Raw genomic sequence first — 25809 nt, forward strand, 5'->3', positions numbered from 1 at the left:
GAGGAACAAGGGGGAGAAGAAGGGCGGAAATGGTGGGGGAAAGGGAGAGAGGCAAACCATGAGAGACTCTTGAATGCTGACAAAAACTGAGGACTGATGGATGTGGGGGGGAGGAGGGATGGGCATGGAGGAGGACACTTGTGGGGATGAGCACTGAGTGTTATGTGGAAACTAATTTGACAATAAACTATTTGTAAAAAAAAAAAAAGAAAAGAAAAAAGAAATATGAAGAGGGAGAGAGATGGCTGTAAGGGCCACGCTAAGCACCCACCCCTTCCATTGCAAACCCAAAGGCTCTAGAGATTAAACTGAATCAAAAGAAGCTGGGATGGGAGTCAGCTAAGGGAAATGAGAAGGAAGAGGTTTTGTTTTGTTTTTAATTAATTACTAGTTCATTTCCATTGCATATTCTCATTTTTGTTTCTAGAGGTCCCCTGACCAAAACAAAAGGAGAAGAAAAGAGGCGGGAGAAAAGTGGGAAGTTTAATGCATTTTCTGGAACACAGTGCTTGCCCCTACCTATGAAGCAGAGGGACAAATATTTTCACACATTATCAGATAGCTGAGTAAAACAGCCTCCACCAGAATTTACAACTGAAGGCTACCAGAATTTACAACTTGTGAAATTGTGCCTGTCTGTATTTTCTCATTACACTGGACACAGGTTGCAGATAGAGTGTGCACTTTCTGTTTCTTCTTTTTCCCTCTCTCTCCCCTCCTTCCACCGTCTCACTACTTCCTAGTTAAACCTTGTCTCAAGTTATCAACACTCTCTGGAGAGATAAGGCTCCTCTCACTTACAAGCTGTCACTAATAATCGAACTTTCAAGACTCCATCTCTAAGAGAGACTCCCTGAGCCACGCAGGTCACGAGAATTAACTGCCACCAGTCCTTGCAGAAAACTCGGCTCATCAATCTATAGCTTTCTCGTCATAATTAGAATAACGGCTTTGAAAATTTGGGCTGATGTTGACTTGGTCTCAGGCCGCAAAGAGCGCTGATTAAAATCTTGGTGTGAAAGTTAATGATAAGTGCTGGTGGCGTTGCCGTGGAGACAGGGACAAACAATTCCCTCGCTGTGACATTTTCAATGTCCTGGAGAAGAAAAACTGTCCTCTTTAGTGTGGCAGCGTATGAAGCTTATTTATGGCTACAGGGCTTGGTGGATTGATGACTGTCGTAACATACTGTCAAATCCTTTACTGACACATTCATTTTTTTTGGAGCCCCTGGTGCAGCAGAAATAAAATAAAATAATAAAAACAAAACCAGAGGGAAAATTCTCCAGCAAACCATAGATGGCCACCAGCGGACCTTCTTTTCGCTAGAGGACCTCAGATTTAATAGACAAAAAGACTTTGTACTTCTTGGCTCCATGGCCAAGGAGAAGAAATAGACGTAATCAGAAATCGCTGAGTAAGAGCAAGCAATATAGCAGCCGCCACATCAGTTCGGGTAGGTTTGTTATCAAAGTAAGCTATTTGTAAATATCAAAGATTGGTAACTGTGAGTAACTAACCCCTCCCTTCTTATCTTAGAGGGTAATGGCTTAGAAATCTAAACAAGGTTTTGGAAAATTCTCCCAGCCAAAGAGACAAACCGGTACATCTCCTGTCATCATTACAGAGCATGCCAGCCACAGCCATCACTTCAGTATTCAATATAGTGACATTAGTCTCTGAAACCTCTGGAGAGCTTTATGATCTACAGAACCTGTTCACATTTGCCATTTCCTTGGCTCTTCATTGCATCCCAAAGCAATCATCTTCATCCCCATTTCACTGATGAGGAAGCTGAGGCTCAGTGAGCACCATTCCTGAAGAGACAAAACTAGTTATGTGGCTGAGCAGGGACTCCCAACCTAACTCCTCAGTAGTCACAACCTTCTGTTGAGTAACCTGTCACTATTTCAGACCAGCAACCCAGTCCCGCAAGATCTGAACTGGTTCAACATAAGGTCTCTGAAAAGCTCCTGGTTCACTTCCCCAAGTGGCTGTATTTCGGCAGCAGATAAAGGGACTCTCCGTGACCGCATCTAGTCCATAAAGACTGCTCCAGGCTGTGGCATTTTTCTAGTTCCTTTCATTCAAGGATCCTAGTCATCATCATTATTGTTGTTGTTATTAATAATGATAATGAAATAAACTATGCAAATGTGGGGAATGGCTTTAGCCTTAAAACGCAGGCAGTAATGTGGTAATTTATCCAATAATGGAATCGCAAAGTGATTTTATTTGCTTTTATGGCTCCTTTCTTTCAGAGGAGCTGGGCATCAATAATGGCGGTAGTAATGAAATCAACTATGCAAATGTGGAAATCGTTTTTACCCTAATGTACCAATTTAGCCAGCGAAGGAAATTCAACATGGTCTGCTGTGCTTCCCGACACTGAGAGCCAGGCCTCAGATACTGACCTGAGCTCAGATCCCCAGATGTCATCGTTGGTCTTCTGAGAGCACCGCCTTGTCAATGTCAATTTGGTGATGACCAACACCTCCACACCAGGGTGAAAGATTTAGGAAAACACCCTTACCGATTTAAACACAGACAGGAACATTAAACATGGAAGCAAGATGTATTCATTTTGACAGAATTCATTTTCTATGCAGAAGCCCCACAAAAAGGCCATGTGGCAGGCAGGGCCAGCCTGGGTCACCAGTGAGAGCAGACCCTCTTTGGACCCACCCATTTCAGCACATGCAGAAGGTTCTCTTTGGGAGAGATGCCTCCTGCCACAGTCCCCCTTTTATCTGCCTCTAATCTGGATTCAGTGGGAGCACATCTCTGGCTACATGGTAGGGTCTCTAAACAAGCCCCCATCAGAACACCAAAGGCGGCCATGAGTACAGCATTCCCAGTAGCCACTAACCTCTTCTACTTTCACCCCTCACTTCTCCACGGGATCTGTACTATTTGCTGCCATGACAGGGAGGATAAAGGACACAATGAGAACAGGACACAAGTAAAACTTGGAAGGCCAAGAACTCGGACCAGATCTCCACTTGACATTTATTGAGTTACAAATTAGAAAAGCCTGTGACACCCCTGAAGCTGGAGACCTTATTTTCCTTTGTGTCTCCAGACTGCGGCACAGTAAGTGTTCAATGGATGTATAAAAAATACAGGAATGAAAGAATAAAATACAAAAAAAAAAAAAAAAAAGCCACAAAAAANAAAAAGCGAACAAAATACACTTTAGTGACAGAGAACTCCAGATGTACACATTCAGGTACTCAAAAGTAAAGAATACACATGTGCAACACTGCCCTTAGATCCAAGTAACCAGAGCCCCTGACCCAAGCTAATCTCTTTAGAGGGTCCTGCTCTGACCCTCCTCCATCTGCCTCCCACCCCATGACATAAGGAGGCCATGGATCAAGGGCATTTCCAGCCTGCAGTCTACTCCCCAATTACTAGACCATGGTATAAGTACTTAGGACTTCCCTTTTCAAACAGCCCTAAGCTTCTTTACGGGACTGCAAGGACTTCTTCTCTAGGTCCTACCTCTCAACATCCACCAGGGATGTACCCCTAAGTTCAAGGGATAGTCAAAGAGCAGCTGCCTGTGAGTGGAACATGGGTGGTAGTACATATGCAGGGGCCTCCAGTAGAGGAGAATGGAGTCAGGGATGGAAAGAGAAGGAAGGGAGCACCAGACCAGGGGCTTCGCTTGTCTAGTCACCCTGAGCTCCACAAATGTTAGGTTAGACCTGTGTATGGATATTCATGTCCATCCTCCAGTTTAATTCATTTGCTGCCCATTTGGGCAAAAGCCCTGCAGCTATTGAGGGACACCTGCACTATGAAAAAACACAATTACCTTCTCACTCTGGAATGGGCTGAGGACTTGTGGAGGGAAGAAAAGGACCATATGAAAAACCTTGGATTCTAAAGAGATTGTCAATATTTAAATAAATAAATAAAAAGGAAACCCCGGCTGTCAGTTCTAGTTAATTCCCGGCAATCAGCTCCTCTTGTTCTATTAGTTACCATTATAGCAACACACTCTTGAATAAAATACCAGAAGCTTTCATTAGAATCATTAACATAATTTGATAACTGATGGTATTTGATTTCTGACTTTTGCACTTTGACTTGAAGCTTGGTATAAGATGTGATCTCATTGATTGGCTGGGTTTTTTTTTCCTTTGCTTCTCACACCCACCACCCCAACCATGAACACTTCACATGACATTTCTTTGTTAACTGTAATTAATGTTCACATTTTTCACAAGTTGTATTATTTGGAAAAGCAGTCGTGATGATAAAAGATGTGACAGAGATACACACATGTCTTCTTATCCAAAATGGCTTTATCCTAATTTAGGTTTGGGGGGAAAATAAATGAAATAAGTCAAGCATGTACTTGTTTTCACAGTGGGGATGGATTGTTTAAAGTGATGCCTCTTGGAGAAACCAATGCAATTAGCTTTCTCAAAAACAAAAAGTGTCATTAAGGCATGAGTGAAATCTACAAGAGACAAAATTTGAATTGAAGGTGAGCAAGCCAGATTGTAAATCTGTCTCACTTCCATTGATCACAGGTGCTGAAAAAGAGAGGTCATAACCAGACCACTGGGGTTCAAGGTGACTCATACACAGGTCTCTCTCTTGCTATTTCCCTCCTCCCTTCCTTATTCCCTTTCTGCATCTTTCTCTATCCTTGTCTCCTTCCCTGTCTTTTTTTCATTACCATGACTTTTCTACAGTTGACCAGTGGGAAAGATACCTATGCTGTATGTAAGGAATCAAATAAATATTCCTAGCCAAGGACTATCATTTTGGCTTGAATGGCAGGCACCAGACATCGGGGAATCTCTGGACAAACATGCTTATCAACCAGGTACTTGCTTGTTCAGCCAACAGGACAAATGAGGTCTTTTCGTAGTAGGCCTTTATGATCTCCGTGGGCACAAGGTAGGCAGGCAACAGTGTTCTGTTTTTAAAAGAAAACAGGGCAGGAAGGTGGGGCGCAGGAGGGAAATATATTCCAAGAAACCCAAATGTCCTTTAAGACTGAGGGTTGGAGGAGAGCTGCAGGGATGTCCACTAGGCCTGATACAAATGTCCACTGTGGGTACAAGAAGTGCCATCTGGGTGCACACACCACCCCAGAAGTCTACTGCACGCCAAGTATGTGCTGTGTTAGCATAGCTGAAAGTGGCCCAAATCAATCTCTTCTTGTTTTCCCCTCCCCCCAACCCAGTCTCAAAGGAGTTTCCTCCATCACATACTAATGGTCTGCAATTTATTTTAAAGAGGCTATTTTGATCCTCAAGAAGTACTTAGGGGAGCCGGGAACCATAAACACCTCCTTTTTAAAAAATTTGTTTCCTTTTTCCCAGCCTGTAATTTAACTCTGACTGGCACCATTCAAATCAAGCGTTCCAAGCACAGACCCCCATCAAGTCAGCTCCAACTTGGCGCACATTTTTACGACCAAGTTAGAAATCCCTTAAAACAAGGTTTTCAGAGGGAAACGTTTGACAGACTTAACTCTTGTGGTGCAAATATGCCACAATGACATAGCAATTAGTTATTCAAAATGCGGAAAGGGATTACAAGCTTTTTCAAGTTGCTTCATAAATATGTCCTCTTCTGGTATACAATCAGTAATTATACCATTCTTACTCAACTGTAAACTTCCTGGCTATGATTTATATCTCATTGAAATCAACACAAAAGTATTTGTTTTCTCAAAGGAAGGACCTCGGCTCTAATCTCCAAGGCTCACACACATCAAAGCCCGAGAACTACTGTTCTGCCTCACCAATGTAAATAAAATCATACACAAATGTTTATGCAAATTAATAGAGAGAGGTCTGTCAAGAAACATTTATCTTCTGGGCCTGATGTGGATTTACATAGTGCTCCCCTAAGAACATTCCTTCAAGGGCCCGCAGTCGACTACGTATCACTGAAGAAGAAGAGCAAACTAAGGCAGTTCTCCTGGACCCTGTCTTTGTCCTTGCAGAACTAGTACCTTGGGGATACTAGTACAAGACTGAGCTGAACTGGGCACCAAAGTCATGGGCAGATGTTTCATACTACCTCTATCTATCCCTGGTACCAAATCCAAGAAAAATCCAGAAAAAAAAAAATCCAAGAAAATCCAAGAACCTCTCCCTCCAAAAAAAAATCCAAGGGAAAAAAAAACAAAAACAAAAAAACCCAACTGCAACAGTTGGCCTCTGTTAGAAAATAAATGAGGGGCGCCTTGGTGGCTCAGTCGGTTAAGTGTCCGACTCTTGATTTCAGCTCAGGTCATGATCTCATGGTTTGTGAGTTTGAGCCCCGCATCAGGGCAGAGCCTGCTTGGGATTCTCTCTCCCCCTCTTTGTTTGCTTCTCCCAATGCTCTCTTTCTTTCCTCTCTCAAAAGCTAACCTAAAAAAAAAAATTATTTTCTTTAAAGGAAAGAAATGAAGATAAGACCTCCCTGGCTAAATGGATGCTCTTAGCTGTGAATCCAAAAGCCCTGGCTCTGGCCTGGCATGTAATAACCACCCTTTAAGTGTCAGTGTGGACTGGCTACACAGGTGAACACAAAAAATGGGCTTACATGGCAGCTCAAGGAGTAAGAGAAGCTACAGGGAAATCTAACACTAGTACATCTGAGCAATTGTAGTCTTTACACAGCACGCTGGACATACCTCTCGCCCAGAACTCAACATATTACACTGAAATGATTAGTTCCAATGTCTGCTTTCTTCACTGGACTACAAACTTCTTCATGGCTAGATCTACCCCAGAAGTGTTTATCATTAGACCTTTACCAGAAGATTCTGAACCAAGTTTGGTAGAAGCAACTCGACAGGAAAAGCGAGCACTACATCTGTTTGAGAAAGTTGAAGGGCTTGAATTATTGGCCTACAGCCAAAACTCTGGCTTGCCTCAAAATTCTTCTCTGTATGGAGTATTTTACTGCAGGTGAGACCTCGGAGTATCCTGCCTCTGAACCAGACTAAAGTCCAAGCTACAGGAGGGTACAACACAGCTATTTTGTACACTTCAGTGGACAATATTCAGCACAGTACTAGGTGTACAGTGTGTGCTCCTAAGTAACTATTTTCTGTCAGGAAAGACGTATAGATGGATGACTTTAGCAATTCTGAAATGTCAGTGTTTCCAAAGATACTTTTACATCCGATCTCCAAATTGTCCCTAAATCTGGCCATAATAGTTGCACTTCAAGGTTAAGTCCCTGGACCAGCAGATCCCCATTTAAGATACAAATGGGAGCAGGCCAAGCCTAGAAGTAAACTGGACCCTAAAGTTACCTAAGAATTATTCTGTGACTTGGAATCTAGTTTCTTATAGAAACAGATTTATAGAATATGGTCAGGCCTCAGAGTGACCCATAAAGCTTTTTATCTTGGACTCTTTTTAACTTTCAAACTATTTAAAACCTAAACTTTTTTTTCTTGTTTGGGGGAATTCCTTATATGTGAAGCCTTGGAGTAGGCAGTAGCCACACCCAAGTCCCAGTAGAAGCCAGTGATTCCCTATCTTCCCTTCCCTACTGCCCTGGCAGCCAAAGCATTGACAAGTCCCTCAGCTCAGTCCTCAGACTTAGAAGTGGGAACAAATAAGCAAAAACACAGGGTAATGACAATTCATCTGTGACAGAGCTGTACAATGCATGGAGGGAAAGGTCCTTGCCTCCAGAAATATGTCTGTGTCCTGTTTTTATAACTTCTGGACCATTGCCAGGTCCTCCAGCCCACAGTACATACCAAAACCTGCTAACAAATCCCCAGCCCATTCCATTTTTTTAAATTAAGAGAACAAGAGGTAATTTTGTTTTGTTTTGTTTTGAACCAAGAGTCTTTGCTGATACCCAACAGACCAAGATCAAATGGGGTACATTTGCCTTGAAAAGTAGTAGGAAGAAGTGATCTAGCAAACTAGTCCATAAACATCATAAATCCCACAAGCCACAAAGAGGTTCTGCTTTTCCTTGAGTATGAGTGTTTGTACATAGACCATTTTGATCAGAAGCAGATGGTCCAACCTAAGATGATCCATTATTCTGGCCCAAACAACCTATGTAACCACTGACAGATTTCTTAGTCACTTTAACCTCAGTTTCTCCAGCTATAAGGTAAAAGTACCCATCAGATGCTCCCTCAAGTTCCTTAGAGCTCAAGCATATTATAAATCTGAGGTCTGGCAAAGATGAGGAAGAAATGCTGCGGGGCTAGGAGATATTCTGCAGGCTCCTTCTCAGCTCAGAAATTTCTAAGCACCTCTAGTCCTCTCCTAGCCTTCTCCAAATATCCAAAGAACAAGTGTGAGCATTAGTCCCCCACTTCTGCAAGGCTGTTGACCCTAAACCACGATCTTGATTAGAAAACGGAAGGCAGGAACCCTGTAATGTTAAAGACCTAATTAACTTTGTCATTAAATCAAACTCTCTAACTTAACCTTTGGTTCTAGGGAAAGAATTGTTGATAGAAAATTTTGCTACTCATTCGAGAGCCATTACCCATTCTAAGAGGCATATTTAAACTTATTATTGCCCCAAACACATAGCTAGATGTTCTTATTGTACATGGTGGGGGAGAATGGCCACTGGTTCTGAGCAAGGCTGGGTGTCTGCTAATGTTCAATACATTTCAGCTTTTCTACGGTAAGACCTTAATTTCAGAGATTTATAACTAGTGTAAATCTGCCCTGAACAGAAGCCTGACACAAAATTACTTTGCCCAGTAGCAATTTTTTAAAGTTTTGGACTAAGTGCCTTTTATTCAACTTTACAATAAAAAAAAAAAATGAAACAAAGCAAAGCATCATAAGAACTACCTTTAGGCTACAAACATTCAAACACACACACGTGCACACACACACACGTGTGTGCAGGCATGCACACAAATGTATGCTTTGAGAATTATCACTGTTTTCTCTAGGCTCCTCAGTGCAGGTCCCAAAAAGGGAGGACGACGATAGAAAAAGGTGCAGTGAGAAGACTGATCTCAGAAATGTGCAGCCCTCCCTGATTTCCATAATGGATGAGCTCAGAACGTCGTATGAAATCATCACCCGCATATAATGTCCAAGCAGTTACGGTGACTACTCAGTCACGAGTCTACATTTGGGGGCACATTCTCAACACCTACACAGGACTCAGACAGGAGGATGCCATGGGCCCGCTGGTCCCTATTCCATGCCAGGGATGACTTGAACACTTAAGTGATTCAAAGACAATAGATGATGAAGATGGGGAAACCACAAGGAAAAGAAAAATCAACTATCAGATCACCAATCAACAACTGAGTGTGCTAGGCACTGTTGTAAGTGTGTTATACATGCTAACTTACATAGTAATCATTATAAACCCATAAGGTGGCTACTATTTTCCTGACTTTCAGGAAGAAAAACCAAAACAGGTTAAGTAAATTACCCTGAATCATACAGCTACTGATGGAGCCAGAATTGGCATCCTGGCAGCTCCCAAATTCCTGCCATACTCATGAATGGCAAAATATTCTCTCCAAAAAGTGCTATAATTATTTCATCCCAATGCCCATGAATTATGGTAAGAATAATAACCTTAATCGTAATAATGGCTGGAATTGATATAATACCATCAATTGTATAATGTCATGAGCTTTACATACACTTATTACCCATTAGCTCAATCTTCACAACATTCCCATTAGGGTGGTACTTTTATCATTCTCACTATACAGATAAGAACATAAGACGAAGAGGTTAGGTGAATTGCCCAGGGGTCATAAAGTTCTTAAGGAGAGGACTAGAACTCACTCCACATCTGCCTAACTCAAAAACTAATCCTCTACCCATTTCACAATACTCACATCTCAAGCAATGTCTGTGATATTTTTAGCAGAGTATACACAGGGCCATCATGCTAGCAATTTCCTATTCTAATTCCTCTCTCGTGTTCTGAATACAGACCCACTATTTCAGGAGGGGTTTCTTCTATCCTCCATGTACCATTCTAAATCCTACTCAATTCCTTTCTTCAAGGTGCTCTTCCTCACTGGGGTTTCCTCAGCATGTTCAAGCTAATCCAATATTGTGCCACACTTGACATTTACTCTTTATATAATCGATCTCAGGTTTCCATTTCTCCTTAACACTGCCTATGTCCTGGGAGTTATAGGAGCCTACAGCAGAAAGGAATCAAGTAGTCTGGCTTGAATTTCAACTCTGATACTAGCCAAGTATGTGATGTGGGTGAGTTACTTCTGTGTACCTCAGTTTCTGCATCTGTAAAACGGGCATACCATGAATACCTACTTCACAGAATTCTGTGAAGATTTAAAAAGACGATATAGGTAAAACAGAACTTAAGGCAGCACCTGGCACATAATTAGGGCTCTATCAGTATTTGTGTTTGTTGCTGGTGTTGTTTTTGAAAATTATTTAGACCCTAGCTAACCTCTGCTTCCAGATATCCTCTGCTTGAATCAACCCAGAACCTGACAGTCAGATTCAACTTAAAACGCCACTTTCTTCATTTTGCTCATTGGCTCAAAAGCTGCCCATCACACAGGGAATAAAGTCCAAACACTCACTACTGAAAGTAATATCCTACCAATGAGGGCAGTGACCCCAGGATTTCCCTGTAGCAGTCAGGATAAAATTCAGTCTCTTCTGCAGGACTGTAAAGTCTTCTGAAAGCTGGCCCTTTTTCACTGAATTTCTCCTCTTCTTCAAAACAAGGCCCCCCATCCAGGCCAGGGAACAACAGTCACTGTACCATTGAGTCTTGCTGCATGCCTCTTGTGACATTGCCTGCAGTCTTCTTGTGCCAGACTGTCTTTCCCACCTCCATCTCGACACTGAAATTCTACCAAAGCAGTTGTTCTCAAGCCTCATTATAAATCAAAATCACTAGGGAAATGTTAAAACACACAAGCATTCAGCAGGTCTGGGCTGAGGCACAGGCATCCTCTGTTTCGAACACTCCCCAAAAGACTTTGATTGTGCAGCCAAAAGGTTCACACATCCTCATGACACCTGTAAGCTGTCACTCCTGCATTCCAATCAATACTAACCATTATTCCATCTGACACTTTACACAAGTGTACCCTGCCTCCCCAACTAGACTGGAAGCCTTCTGAGGGCAGGGAACAAGTCTAACATGTGTATAAATACCTGGGCCCAGGTTGTATCCCCCTTCTCTTAGGTAGTCATACATATTTTTGATATGCATTTTAATATCGACTCTCTGGAGAACATAATGTCATGGCAGGTGGATATGAATGACATATTTTCTCATCAATCTCCGTGCCTGGTACCACTGAGTACTCAATAGCTAGCATGGGACACACCTGGCCAACAGCAGTTGCTCAGTAGCTACTCAAAGACTGTTTGCATAACTAGGTCATCTCTAAGAAACCAACATGCACACAATACAGATAACAACACCAGTAACATGATCCCTACCACACAAGTTCAATCCAGTGACCCTTTCCTGAGTGATCAGGATATTGGGGAAAAAAACAAAAAAACAAAAAAACAAAAACGGCTACCTTGAGGTACAATGGTAGTGGTCCCTAATTTTTCACAGGCATTTGTGATGCCAATTCATTATCTGAAGGTCTAGGCTCCTCCATTCCTTCCCACTAGGGTTTTAACTTTTCCATTACTCACAGCTTTGAAAAGGGGACTCTGAGACAAAAGAGCACTCTGGCCAGATGACCTCTGTAGGCCCCCCTGAAACTCCAAAAACAGGCAGTGCTTTAAAGGTTAACAAGTTATCTGAGGCCCCTCAGAAGCAAACCAACCCATGACCAGTGAGTAGGGCCATGGGATCAGTCTGATTCCTGAGCAGAAGCTTCTCTCCATGCTGGCCACAAGTGCCAGAGGCAGAACTTTAAGATGAATATGTGATCCATTATCAGTTGCTATTACCATCCTACCATAGCTGAAAGAAAGAGGCTATTACACATAATACATAAAATAACATTTAGTAAGGAAATCTGGATAATTACTTAGTAAAAAGGACATTGAGTCAGGTTCTAAGCCATTGCCCTGAATTGGGAATGGCATTACTTATGTCTTAAGTTAAATTGAGTAAAACTTCCTAAGCACTCCCTTAAAGAACACCTGTAAGTAATGAGTTGGTCTATCTCATCCATCCTGCTTTGTGCCTCAGTCCTAAAGAGCAGACCAAGATTACGAGCCCCCCACAGCCCATAGCCCTCTAGGCTGGGCCAGCTCAAGGTGGCGAGCTCCTCCAGGTCAGTGGGGAACAAGGGTTCCCCTAGTGTGCACTGGAATGGCCACAAACAGAGAGAAGCCAAAGAGATCAATCAGTAATGTGTTTTCTTTTCTTTGTTGCAACTGATAGACATTAAAATGCATTCAAAATTAGAGCAGACAGAATATGAGTGAGCGCACTATATGGAACCAGAGATGATTACAGCTGACTGCATTCCAGTAATAACACTGCCATCACCAAAACCCATCCATCATCACCATCACTAGAATTCCTTCCACGTATCTGGTGCAGAAAAAGGGATCGCACCCATCCACAACTTTTTTTTTTTAAATATTTTTATTTATTTCTAGGAGAGAGAGAGACAGTGTGAGCAGGGGAGGGTCAGAGAGAGAGGGAGTCACAGACTCTGAAACAGGCTCCAGGCTCTGAGCTCGCAGTCAGCACAGAGCCTGACGTGGGGCCCGAACCCATGAACCACGAGATCATGACCTAAGTGAAAGTTGGACGCTTAACCAACTAAGCCACCCAGGCGCCCCTCACCCACCCACAACTTTACATACTGTCTACACACTGATAGATTCCCAAATTCCTATTCCCAGGACTAACTCCTTCCCACAGACACCTCCCTATTCAGTTACCTTCCTGAAATCACCACTTGGATGGCTAAGAGGAACCTCAAATTTAATCAAGTCCAGAACTTAAGCTGTCATTAGCCCAAACCTGCTCATTCACACCAATAAAGTGGCACCTCCATTCTTCCTACTGTTCTTCTGCGCATCTCACTCTGCATTTCTCATCAGCAAATCCTTTCATTTCTTCCTTCTAAAATCTGGAATGTGACCAGGCTCCACCACCCGCATGCAACCACCCTCATCCACACCAACCAGAACTCTCAGGCTCAACAGTTGGAACTTCAGCTTCTCCACTGGCTCCCCTGCACCATGGCCACGGTGATTAATGGGAGATTCCACTTGAGTCAAATTATGTTCAGTGCCTTTCACTGGCTTCTAATACAGAATAAAACCCCAAATCCTGGCCAGAGCCTATAAGTCCCTGCACGACCCAACCTCTAGCGCCATGGCCATCCCCTCACTTACGCACCTCTCCATGCAGGCACCAGGCTCTCTCCTGCCTCAAGCCTTTGAATGTGCCAGTACCTCCAGAGACTCCCCCACACACACTGACCATTCATCCTCCCACCATCCAAATCTCTGCTGAACCACCACCCATCAGAGGCTTTCCCTGAGCAACCTATGTGAAGCACACCTGTCACCTCCTTGTTCTCTGTTCCCCTCACCAACACACCACACTGGATGACATAAGCTGGATGAGGTCACATTTGATTTTCAGTCATTTTTCCCCCCGTTTTTGTCACTGCTGTTTCTCAACACCTAGAACATACTTAGATGCTCAGGAACTATTTGTTGAAGGTATAAATGAAAATGCACAGTGTTAGCACTTGCCAAATGTTAACTGCTCTTATGTTAAGAGGCTGTGCCTTCATTTGGGGTCAACTCCTGACATGAAAGTCAGTATCCTTTCATTACATGATTCTAACCACTTCAAGTTAAGTAAGCGCACTTGTATTCTTTTATAGCATTTTATAGTTTGTAAAGCGCTTTCACATGTAATTATCTTGATTTTAAGTGCTTCTCACTACAACATCCAAGTATTTCAGATAGGGAAAACCAGTAAGAAAGTGTTAGCATCCACCCTAGGTCTCCTGCTCCTCACCCCCAAGTCCTTGTCTCACATGCACCCTCCCTGCTTGGGTGAGATGCTGGCAGCACCGGGCAGGAAGAGAAGATCAGGACTTGCCCTCCAAGTGCTCACGGTGTTCAGCCTGCAGCAGGACATGAGCAGACATGTGTGGGGCTTAAGGATGACAAGTCCAAAGTGGAAAAAAAAAAAAAAAAGCTCCCAGCAGTGGCATTTCTGGAGGAATAGGGTATATCCTGCTCCTCATCCCCGGAGCAGCTATTGGTAGGAGCTGACCACTCACTCCACATCCTCCTTCACTGCCATGCACACCAATCCTTCAGAAAGGATTTTGGAACAAAGCTTTTGGAACAAAAGCTGAGAGGATAGTAAGAGCAAAACAGCTGACCCCAGGCTGCTGCCCACGAGAATCAAAAGAGGAGTGCTTTTTGTTTGTTTTTCAAAGTGACAAAGGCCAGCCCCACCCTAGACCAATTAAAACAAGAGTCCGTGGAGCTTGACTATGGGCATCTTGTTTCAAGCTCCTTAGGTGATTATAATGGCAGCGACTGATGCCAACCAGTGGTACAGTGCTTCATCATTGCAAAGCGCTTCTTCTTCCATTAGCTCCTTTAATCATCTGAAAGGTCTTGGCTGTTGGTGGGGCAGGCATACATATCCCAAAGTTAGAGGAAAAGAAACAGACACAGACAAATGGACTAACTCCAAGTCCCCCAGTTAGCTAATGAAAGACAACACAGGTACCAAGTATGGTTCTAGAAATGAGCCGTGCAGAGTCTGCAACTGTGTAAGTACCCTGGCTTAGTGGGCTTACAGATAGCCTGAGGATCTTGTTGAAATGCTGATTCTGCTTCAGCAGATCTGCGGTGAGGCCCAAGAATCTGCATTTCTAACAAGCTGCCAGGCAATGCTAATGGTCCATGGACCACCCTTTGGGTAGCCAAGACCAAACAGACATACCTCAGTAGTAACTAAATTGAATCCATTCTTGTTTCTCCATGTGGGGAAGGCTAGGAACCTTTTAACAGCCTCCTGGCAGTGTCTCAGTTTGGGGCCAAGTCCTCCACTACACTGTGCAAGTCCTATAGCACAACCAGCTGGCACTCTCAGCCCTCTACCTGTGCACACCAAGTCAATCTCGTCACATTCTGTGAAGCATTATGCAGAGCCCATTCACCATTACCACTAACATACACACACACACACACACACACACCAAAACTACTAAGATCTAAACTACTTCATGACTTGCACGTGACCTTCCAAACAATCCCTTCTTTCCACTCAGAGAGTGGTGTTAGATTCCCACATCAGCAGCAAAGATGACCCTTAGCATCATTTGTCAGGTTGGAATTGATTACACCCTGACACCACTCCATTCTTGGAGATCATCCTTTTATTATTCAGGGAAGGGTACACTATTCCTGAGGTCATTTTTAAATGTTTTGTGTGCCTTTTAAATATCAGCTGCCACTTATATAGAGAGACTTCAAATGACTGCCTAAGATATTCCATTTTAGCCTTAAATCTTTAAATATACTTATGAATTTTTGACTTTAACAGATTGCCTAATGTCTCTTACTTCATAATGGAAATAGATCCCATGGAATCCTCATTAACTCTATCCCATTGGGGCCCTCTCCTTGAGATGGCCTTATATCTCAATAGTCAGCTTCCCAGTTGCTCCCCATGAGATATACTAAGGTTTCTGGTCCTTGGGCCTAAGCATAGACCTGGTCCAGTCTGCATCCAAGGACAAAGGAACCATGTTTCTGCTCACCTGGGACAGGTTTTTCTCCCACCAACCTTCGAACCACCAACAGCCAGAATATCCTCCAAGTGGCTAAAATCTAACTACCTGGCAGGTTCTGATCCTAAGTCCTTGGTCTTTCCTTCCCAACACAGCTCTCCTTGATAAACCTCTACAACAGTTAGTTTGAACCATGCATTTTAGCAACTAATTAAATACATCCATATCATAGAAAAGTCTGGTCTTCTCAAGTGGGGAGGGCTTGGCCCATATCATACCCATTCACGTGTCTGGTTTGATGCTGTGCATGAGCAAGAGCTCAGTACCAAACTGCTGATTGACTGTGAGTGCTGCCAGTGGATATGTTTGGTACCAACATGCCACCACCACATGTCCAACTCTAATCAAGCAAGTTGCTGGTCTATGAATGCCCTGGCACAACCACTAAACCTCACCATTCTCTGCTGCTGCCAAGTCCCTTCCCTCTTTACCTAAGAATGACTTCATACCTAAATTTGATCCAGGAAAAAAATACACCAATCCAAATTTTTCCAGTGCAAGATCACCAACACCATAAGCAAGCAAGGAGGGGCAACCTAAGACTATAGTGACCTCTATTCAAGAAAGCCAAGAATCTCTCCTGTGTACACGATCATAGCAAATCTTCCCAACTAACAAAATAACTGAAGGGGTACAGTCTCTTTATTGTTTTCCCTAAAAGCTTGCAAAAGATTAATTCTAGTATTCCTAATTGTGGTCTTAATTTTGGGTTTAAATCTAAGGAAACTGGGCTCATTGTACTTACCCCCCGTACCTGCTTCTGAGGTTACATCACTAGCTAACATTTAATGCGCTTTACCATGCTGGTCATTACATCTCTTGAACCAAGGCTGATGGTGTCTCAGCTTGTCATACAGGGAATTTCTGTTTCACACCATGTAACATACATGGTTACCCCCATCCCCAACTTCTTCAGAAAGTTCACATTCAGATACTTCTATTTATAATTATTGATCCTTATGTATAGTCTAACTTTCTGTGCCACAGTTAGGACATATGAAAAGGAATTCCCAAATGTGTAGTAGGGAGCATTTAAAAAAATCTAAACTATATGCTACAAACTCATTTATATCCCAATATTTATTTTTCTGTATCTTGTCTAAGTTCCCCTTAGTGTTTAGTAAAATCTTGAAAAGTGGACATTTTATCTTCTATCCCTCTACTGAGATATTAAATAGCCACCCCAAAATGAGTAGGATACATTACAAATATATGTATTGATGACCCAGCTGCTATTTGTACATTTGAAGTATGACATCTCTACTCCTCTATCATCAAGCAGAAGTAATTAAGAATAATCAAGTGGGTGTTAATTGGATATAATGAAACAATCTCCAGTCAGCCTGAGCCTACTATTTGCCTCCTACTAATAATTATGAACACTAAACACTTGTGCTAATCTCCTTCTTCTTACAGAAGCCAAACAGAGATACAGTATTTACTTAGCTAATGGCTTGTTTTGTCTGCAATTTAGTCTGTTTTAAAGCTAGGAAACTCATAATTTGCCAAGCTGTCACCAGCTGCTGGGCCCAGACCAGGGATGTAGGATTCTCAATGAGAACAGTTCAGGGTATGTCATCTGAAATGAGAGGACAGATATTAATTAAGCCCACCTCCAGTTGCAACTGTACCTGGGCATGTCGAAGCAAAAGAATAAAAAAAAAAAAGAAAACGTTCTAAGTCTGCATTAGTCAAAAGTACTTGTGGACCATGCACCCATTATTGCCCAGGGCTTCATCAAAGAGAAGAGTTTCCACATGTAACCATCAGCAAGTCTCTATTTTGCTCTTTAGAACGATCTCCAGAGGCCTCTGCCACTACAGAGCAGGGGTCTGGCCTTTGATCATATTACTTCAGGAGCATCTTGGCTGTTGGATGACTATTATACAGTAGTGAACCAAAAGTGTCTGATCGAGAGTGACCATTAGAAACATATTACTGGCCATTAAGCAGATGGCTAGATGTTTTTAAAGAGCTCTTACATAGTAATAGAATCCAGAGTCATTGGCTATATTTATTACCCTCCCAAGAAAGTGGAAAAAATAAAAAGATTGAATGTTTGTTCCAGAGGTGGTTAATTTCATTCTCCCAGGATCATCAGAAGATCACATGCAGACTAGAAACTGGCAGCTGGTGCTACGATTTTAAAACAGGCTTCTGAACAAGATGATTAAGGTTAAATTCCTTATCAGAACTCAGGTGGGATTCCAAATGAAGGCCCTTGCCTGATGGTAGTGGAATTAGAGTTATAAAACAAATATGCATCTAAATCATAGGTCAGCAAACTTTTCCTGTAAAGAGAGAGTAAATATTTTAGACCTTACAGACCACAAACCATATGTCACAATTACTCAGATCTAAAGCTATGGCATGGAAGTAGCCATGGATGATAGTAAATGAACGGGCAGGGCTGTTTACCAATAAAACTTTATTTATGAATACAGAAGCCTGCAGGATTTGGCCCATGGGGCACAGTTTGCCAACACCTGAGTTGTACCATACTGAAATTGGCTACGTTACAGGTGATAGTTTGGGGGAAATGAGTTCTCCTACCCAGGCCTCCATCAATAACCCCTATTTTACTTCACAAGGGTAAAGAGATCTCATTTTCTCTAATAATTACATTTTTGAAAATGTGCTTGAATCAATATATTCTATGTCGCAACCTACTTTCTATTAACACACACTTTCATGTGAAGTTTTAGCCTCATTTTGGGATGAAACTACAATGAATAGGAGTCAACACCCTTCTGCTCAGCAAGTATTGCTATAGAACTACATTTACTAATACTTATATTATTTTTTATTATGTATATATAAATTGTGTTGTATAATGTATGTGAATATTCATATATACATCACCTCTTCTGCTTCCTTTCTTCATAACTTCAAACATCAAGTTTTCTTAAAGGTAAACCATTTCTAATTATTTGGTATACAAAATCTGTCCACTAGATCCACTATCAAATAGGAGTACATAACTTACTACAATAGAGCTATACCTTGGATATTATAAAATCTGGAAGGATTTTATTGAACTTCAAGGCAAAGTGAAAAAGCACAATGACCCAGGGGGTGAAGGACTCTAATACTTTAGTCTTGGTTCTTTTGAATAAATAACTGTGAGACCTGGGACATATTATTTAACCTCTCTGAGCTTTGGTTACTTCTAAAAAAACTAAGGAGTTATATCAGAGGATGGCTAGAGTCATCTCAAGCTTTCATATTCTCTGACCAGTAGACAGAAAATAGCTTAATTAGCTCACTTGATAACAGGATGATATTAATGAGGCCAAAGGAGCAAGTTAAATAGCCATGCAAGGCTAGTTTGAAATAGAGCAAAACATGGTCTCACAGCATATAACTCATCTTGGTTGACTAACAGCACGTGGCTAGTTCAGTTCTCCAATCAACAACACAAATAATACATAATAGTAAGTCAGAAACAGCTTTATATAACAGTATCATTTTTAAGAGTTATCTTTTTTATTAATGTTTTATCTATTTCTGAGAGAGAGAGACAGTGAGAGCAGGGGAGGGTCAGAGAGGGAGATACAGNATTTTAAGAGTTATCTCTTTTTTTTTTTATTAATGTTTTATCTATTTCTGAGAGAGAGAGACAGTGTGAGCAGGGGAGGGTCAGAGAGGGAGATACAGAATCTGAAGCAGGCTCTGAGCTGTCAGCACAGAGCCCAATGTGGGGCTGGAACCCATGAACCATGAGGTCATGACCTGAGCCGAAGTCGGATGCTTAACCGACTGAGCCACCCAGGCGCCCCAGTATCATTAATATTTTTATATAACAATGACTACTGGACTATACAACCAAGTATTTCATCCTCCTTCTTTACAATGATATGGTAAAGGACCATGTCTCTCCAGTGCGTCCTGGGCCAGTCCGTGGTCCTACTATGCATGATCAGAATGGAGTGCACACCATGTGTGATTCACTGTGTAAATATGACAACAGCTGAACTGGTATGTACTCTGCTTAACAAGACAAATCCAGTGATCCCATGCCTGGATGTCAGGCAGTGTCAAATTACTGTAAAAGTTCCTAAACAATTACGTTCCATTTCTACACTTATCTCATCCTGGACTGGTAGCCATTTGCAGACCATGTCAACAAGTAGATAAGGTCTTCCAGTGGCCTCTCTCTAGTATGTAGATGAGAACAGGTTTAGAGGAGGCAGGAAAACAAAATTAAACATAATATCACGTTTTTTCTTCTCTTTTTCCAGGCCTCTATTCTCTCCCTATAACATAGTTGCCCTTAAAAAGTCCAACTACCCATCTTCCAAGTCTTAGTTGTATTTGCCGAGCCATTAAACAAACATTTACTCAACAACTTCTGTGTGCCTGCTACTATTCCAGGAACTTGGGAACCAGAGGTGAACAAGACATTTTGGTCACTCTCCAGTGGAGTTGAGGAGTTTCTTTTGAAAAGGCAAGTCCTGGGCATATGTGTTTATAACGTGTCTGTGTTAAGTGTAGAAAAAGTACACCATTTATCAATACTCAGTCCCAATTTATTAAGCACCAAATATCCACCAGACAACCTGATGGCTTTGGAGGTGTAAACAAAAATGAGAAATTGCCCCTGTCCTCAAAGAGGTTATAGCTTAGAGGACCCTTCTATGGAATCTTTCAAGTTAGTGAAGAAGTGAAGCTTTAGTATCAATTCTATTTCCATAGGTTCTGTGAGACTGACTCTCATCACATGGATGGCTACAACAAGAGCTTCGACCTGGGCCTACATAGATACACAGCAATGTTAGCAAACATACTATACTTGAACTGAAAGGATCCACAGAGAACTTCTAACATTTTGCTGATAAAAAACTGAGACCTTGAAAGGTGAACTGACTTGTCCAAAGCCATACAATTAGTGGGTAAAATTAAGCTCCAACAGGATCATGTTCAAAGTGGCCTTACTAGGTCTAGCTCCAAAGTTAGCCACTATATTTGCAAAGTAGGTCTGACCAATACACAAATATCCCAGCTTCTGCAAAATCTTTCATTCAAAATACATGGAGATAGGATGCTGTGGCAGCATCACTGCATAAGGAAGTTTGATGAACACCTAGAAGGGCTTGGGTAGACCTGAGGTCCTCTCCAGATCTTCTGCCCTCATGATTTCCATGATGTTAAATGTCCCTTCTGGTCCCCAGCTCTATTGTACAAACATTACTCCACTACTTTGGAAATCTAGATAGTCTACTAAGAAAAAAGTAGGCTGCACATAGTAGGAGAGTGAAAGTCATGCCATTATAGGCAGACCTTCCATCATTCCTTTGAACAGCCAGGGTCAGGTTCATATAACAATGAAATTCAGAAGCTTCCAACACCCCTGGCTCTAGGTCTAGACATAAACTTATTCATGATCTCTCATCCAAGTCCTATTGGCTTCTGAATGTCTTCTTGGTTCTCCTCCTGCCTTTCTGGACCACAGCACTTGTCACATGGTGCTGTGCTCTCAATAAGACCTTGGACACCATTCCTATTAGCCAATCTCCAAGCAGCCCTGAGAAAATGGCCCTTTGGGTCCTACACAGACCACAAGACGCCATCTCAGCTTAAACCTCCCATGCATAGTACAGGGGATTTGTTCAAATTATCCACACTTCACATAATACCCTTGCCCCACCCCACCCATGGTCCTTCCAGTCACTATCCTAATGGTGGAGAAAAGCTTCTATTGAACTCTATGAAATTTTCCATTAATTCAACACCCACCTACCCACATCTAAGAGCTCTTCAAATTCATTAATGAGCATCAACATTAGACATACAAATGCTTATACATGTCCTGTAACTGGAGAACTAGATTGTCAAGGTAGCCAAGAAAAAAAAGTATAAATCTGAAACTAGCTTACAGAAGGTCAGGATTCCTCTAATTAACAACAAATGGCTCACAATGAATAGCTTGATGAAGACAGGGCTCTGCACCATAGTGAGATTTTTCTTCTATTTGCAGAGCAACGAAATCATTAAGGTAATAGATCACCATTCCCGCTAACAGAATCTCTTAGTGTCATCTCCTTCAGTGTGCATGCAAGCAGAAGACACACATCTATTGTCTCTTACTTCTGGAAATTGTAAATGTAGGGAAATTGTCATCATTAAATTGAATGTAACGGTCCTCTTCCCCTCTCCCCCTTTCATTCTTTCACTCTGTTCCTCGGCTCAATCTGACACATACCTTGTAAATGTCAACACAAAAGTATGTCCTGAAGACCAATGGGCAGAAAGTTCTGATTACCAGCAAAAATCCATCATGTGATACCGAACAGTCACCCCTGCAGTGAGAGGAAATGATAATTGCTTTCCAAGGTGCAAGGTGGAGCAGCTGACCTCAAAGTGTCTCTGGTGGTATTAACATGTAATAAAGATGGGTGCAGACAAAGGCCACTGCTGAACACACCAGGGACTCCATCAGACATCCTCACCTCTGAGGCATGTGGTTAAGGAGCATAGGCAGCTCTAATTATAGCCTACTCTTCATGTTCCAACATCTTAACCCAGGGCCTTCTCCATTCAAGTCTACTGGGGAACCATGAACCTCTCACCGGGCCCAGAGGAACCCTAGAAAATTCCTAACCAGGGCTTTGGGAGGGTTCACACCAGGAAGTCAACCCCTTTGGGGAAAGAGGAAGGAACATGGCAAGTGAGCTCTGCCCAGGGAATGCCTGGCTGGTTTGCTGCAGAGAAGAATGTGTAGCTTTGATGCCATCAGCATGTAGCTTGAGAGGTCACAGAGAGAGCTCCTCTGAGCAACCAGCATGCTGAGCCAGCAAGGGGAAGGAGGCGGCTTCCTGACCTGAGGAATTCTGCAGGAGGCCTTGCTGTCCATGGGTTGTCAGGGGCTGTCATTGGGCCACAAGGACTGTTTGGCCTTGAGCATTAGTTATGTTATGTAAATTACCCTTAATGAAAGTGCGGCCTTGGTCCATAAAAACTTAACAATGCATTTATCTTCATTTGAGCACTCCCCAGCAGCCACCACCTCCCTTTACAGACCATATTAACCGGGTTTTCACGGCATGTCCCTGTCCTCCACAGCCACCGTCAGGAGGCCCCAGAAGAGGGAGAGGAGTTGGCTTACACTTAACAAGACAAATGTGCCACTGTGGAGGTGGCATCAGGTGGCCCGAGCGCACATACAGGACAGCGGAGCAGATGCAGCTGTGCCCATCCCTCCTCCCCAGGCCCTCTTTGTGAACGATGTTCAGATGGCTGGAACAGATAAAACTTAGTTTTGCATTCTTCAGAACTGGATGTCACCTCTGATTCATCAGCAAGCATTTATTAAGTGCCTCCTGTGTACACAACCTACAGCAAAGATCTATCGATCACTCTCCTTGCATGTAACAAGTAGGCAATGGTTTCTCACTCTGAGACACCCCATTTGAGATGCCCAAAGCAAACTTCTAGGTACTTTACAGCTGCTGTTTGCAGTTTTATGCCAATCCCCACATTTGAAGAAGAAATCTCAAAAGTTAAAAGTCCGTCTGAAATCCTCAGGTGCAAATTTCAGTACAGGTCCCCAAAGGTGAAGAGGGAAAGAACAGAAATTACTCAGCAACTGGGAGAAGTCATTTGGGTCTAGCTTACCTTGAATGCAATTTACATAATTATAAAACATTTTAAAAGTAAAACACCTTAACACTGCATGTAAGATCTTCCACAGACTGATGCTACCCACTACCAGGCTCAGCTCATCCCTGTCATTTTCTCCTGAATAACCAAAGAGGCCTCTTCCCAGGGCCTCGTCATCACCAAACTCTGTCCAGTCAAGAACCTTTCACCTGTTACTCCCTCTGCCTGCAGTGTTCTTCCCTCTCTCCTTTCCTAATTAACCCAGACTCCTTCAGCTCCCCTGGAGAAATCCCTTCATCAGGAAAGCCTTTCCAAACCTCTGGGAGTCAAATTATGTCTCACTATGGCACCACATCTTTTTGCTCCCCAGCTCCTGCCCCAGGTGTGATCAAACGTCCGTTTCTCAGTGACTGCATGTGTGATTATTTTATGACCTTCACCTCCACTGGACCATGAGGATACCGCTTCATGAGGACAGCAGCCATGTTTACTTTTCCTACCACCAAACCACTAGCATCAAGCACACAATAGACAGCTAAAGCAATTATATGTTATACATAGATACATGCATAAATATATACCCATCACTTCCTCTCCCCGACTATGAAAAAGACACCAAGAAAAGAACTATGCTCATATTCACTGGACAGGAAGAAGGCATGAGAGACTCCAATGGTGACTGAATACTAGAAATAGCCACCAGGAGAAGCCAGGTAGATTCTAGGTGAGAACATCTTTAAGAATAAGTCACCCCTTCCCAACAGGACAATGGGTTTCTCAAACCCTGCCATTTCCATGTGTTCTGCCCTGGCAGCCTAACTGTGGAGATATGGTGGCTATAGTTCATCACCTGGTCTGGAAGCAGTTCTACTCCAAGTACGAGTTCTTTGTTATGTCACTTCGCTGCCAGGAAGAAGACAGATATTTGTTCATTTGTTTTCCAGGCAGCAAAATACAGAAAGTAACTATAATGAAGCACCAGGCCAGCAAAGAATAGTTTGCTGGAAGTCAAGAGCCGAAAGGAGTTGGCTGTCCTGCCCCAGAGCCTAGGAAAGGAAAGGGTACAATCCCCAATTTAGAGATGTACTTGCAAAATACCGCTCTCACCTGGATATCAAAGGGGTTGCAATGAATTAGTTGGCCACAACTTCCTGGAAAAGGAGATTACCCCAATTTGTTCACCTCACAAAGGAATTGTGTGAATCCTATCTGACCCCTGTTTTTCCAATCTAGGGTATGAATTTAGCTAGCTTTGAAAATGTTTTAGGGCTTCCACAGAAATTTGTAAAATGTCAGCGTGAAAATTTTAATTGAGTTATTAGCAATATCTCTTCTTTGAATGACCTTTTAGTACTCCTTATAACATATCACCTCCTTTTACTACCTTCTGGCTGACAGTTTCTAATATATTCCTTCTTCCTAGATGATATCATCTGTCCTTGGGTGGAATTAACTAAAGCACTCTACATTCAGAGGCTGACATTAATCCATAGCCCCAGATTCATAACAGCTGCTGGAATAAACACCATTTCCATACATAGGGTTTTAACAATGACTGGAAGAAATGCGTAATATTCGCTGGACAGTGATAACATGCAAACAAACGAATCAGGGTGACAAGCAACAATGATTCTTTTTAATTTTTAATTGGCTGAAATAGTATATGCGCTGCACAAATCTAAAGGAACACTGCTAGCTTCATGGAAATTTTGTATGTCTCTTAAGAATCACACGTGTAGAAGCAGCTAATCAAAAGAAGACATTATGAGGATGAATGGCAAACAAGTTGTTTGTTGAAGTAACTTTCTGATACTCAATAAAGAAAATATGGTCCCATATTCTTTGTAACCCAGACATTTTGCATCATTCCAAGAAATGGAAAAAGTAAATCAACATGGCATGTGGATACAAAAAGGTACATTCAGAGTTGAGAATCACCAAACAGGGAAAAGATAAATAAAGCCTGTCCCCCCAAAATTCCTAACTCCAGTGGTTTCTCTTAACAACCTCCAGGCACCCAAACCACATGCTCTTATGTGAAAATGACCAACAAAAGGGCAGGAGGCCCCGGATCTCCTCCAAGTCCTAGCAGTCTGCTCCTACAGACTTTATATTCCACTGGAAACAGGCACGTATACATCAGTGCAGTCACAAGCAGTGACATCTATAGGGACCTCACCGGCATTTTCCATCAGCTCAACCATGTTATTTAGAATCCGAGGCAGTAATGACCAGGTGAATGCCACTCTGCTGATGTAGGTCCCAGGGCTCAAGGTGGCTGATAATTAAAGCGTTGTTACACGCACTGTGCAGGGGGAACCCAGTGGTGGGAGGAGGAAATTTCCAAAGGTAAAAGAATTTATAAGCAGACCTAGAGGAAACAAGATTCTCCAGAAGCCAAGTTGGAGTTCAGAAGTTCTGCCCTTTCCCCAGTGCCTCACACTACACTCTGCACTCATTGACCTTCATGAGAAAATGCCAACCCA

At 42.4% G+C, this 25809-nt stretch overlaps 1 protein-coding gene across 1 annotated transcript in view; it reads right to left on the reverse strand.

Moving 5' to 3' along the window:
* The window catches only part of LRMDA (leucine rich melanocyte differentiation associated), a 1022609-nt gene that overhangs the window by 584323 nt on the left and 412477 nt on the right, over positions 1–25809 (reverse strand). The gene's annotated exons all lie outside the window — the stretch shown is intronic.

This window comes from Crocuta crocuta, unplaced genomic scaffold, assembly GCF_008692635.1.
Source record: "Crocuta crocuta isolate KB4526 unplaced genomic scaffold, BGI_CrCroc_1.0 scaffold167, whole genome shotgun sequence".
NCBI lineage: Eukaryota > Metazoa > Chordata > Mammalia > Carnivora > Hyaenidae > Crocuta > Crocuta crocuta.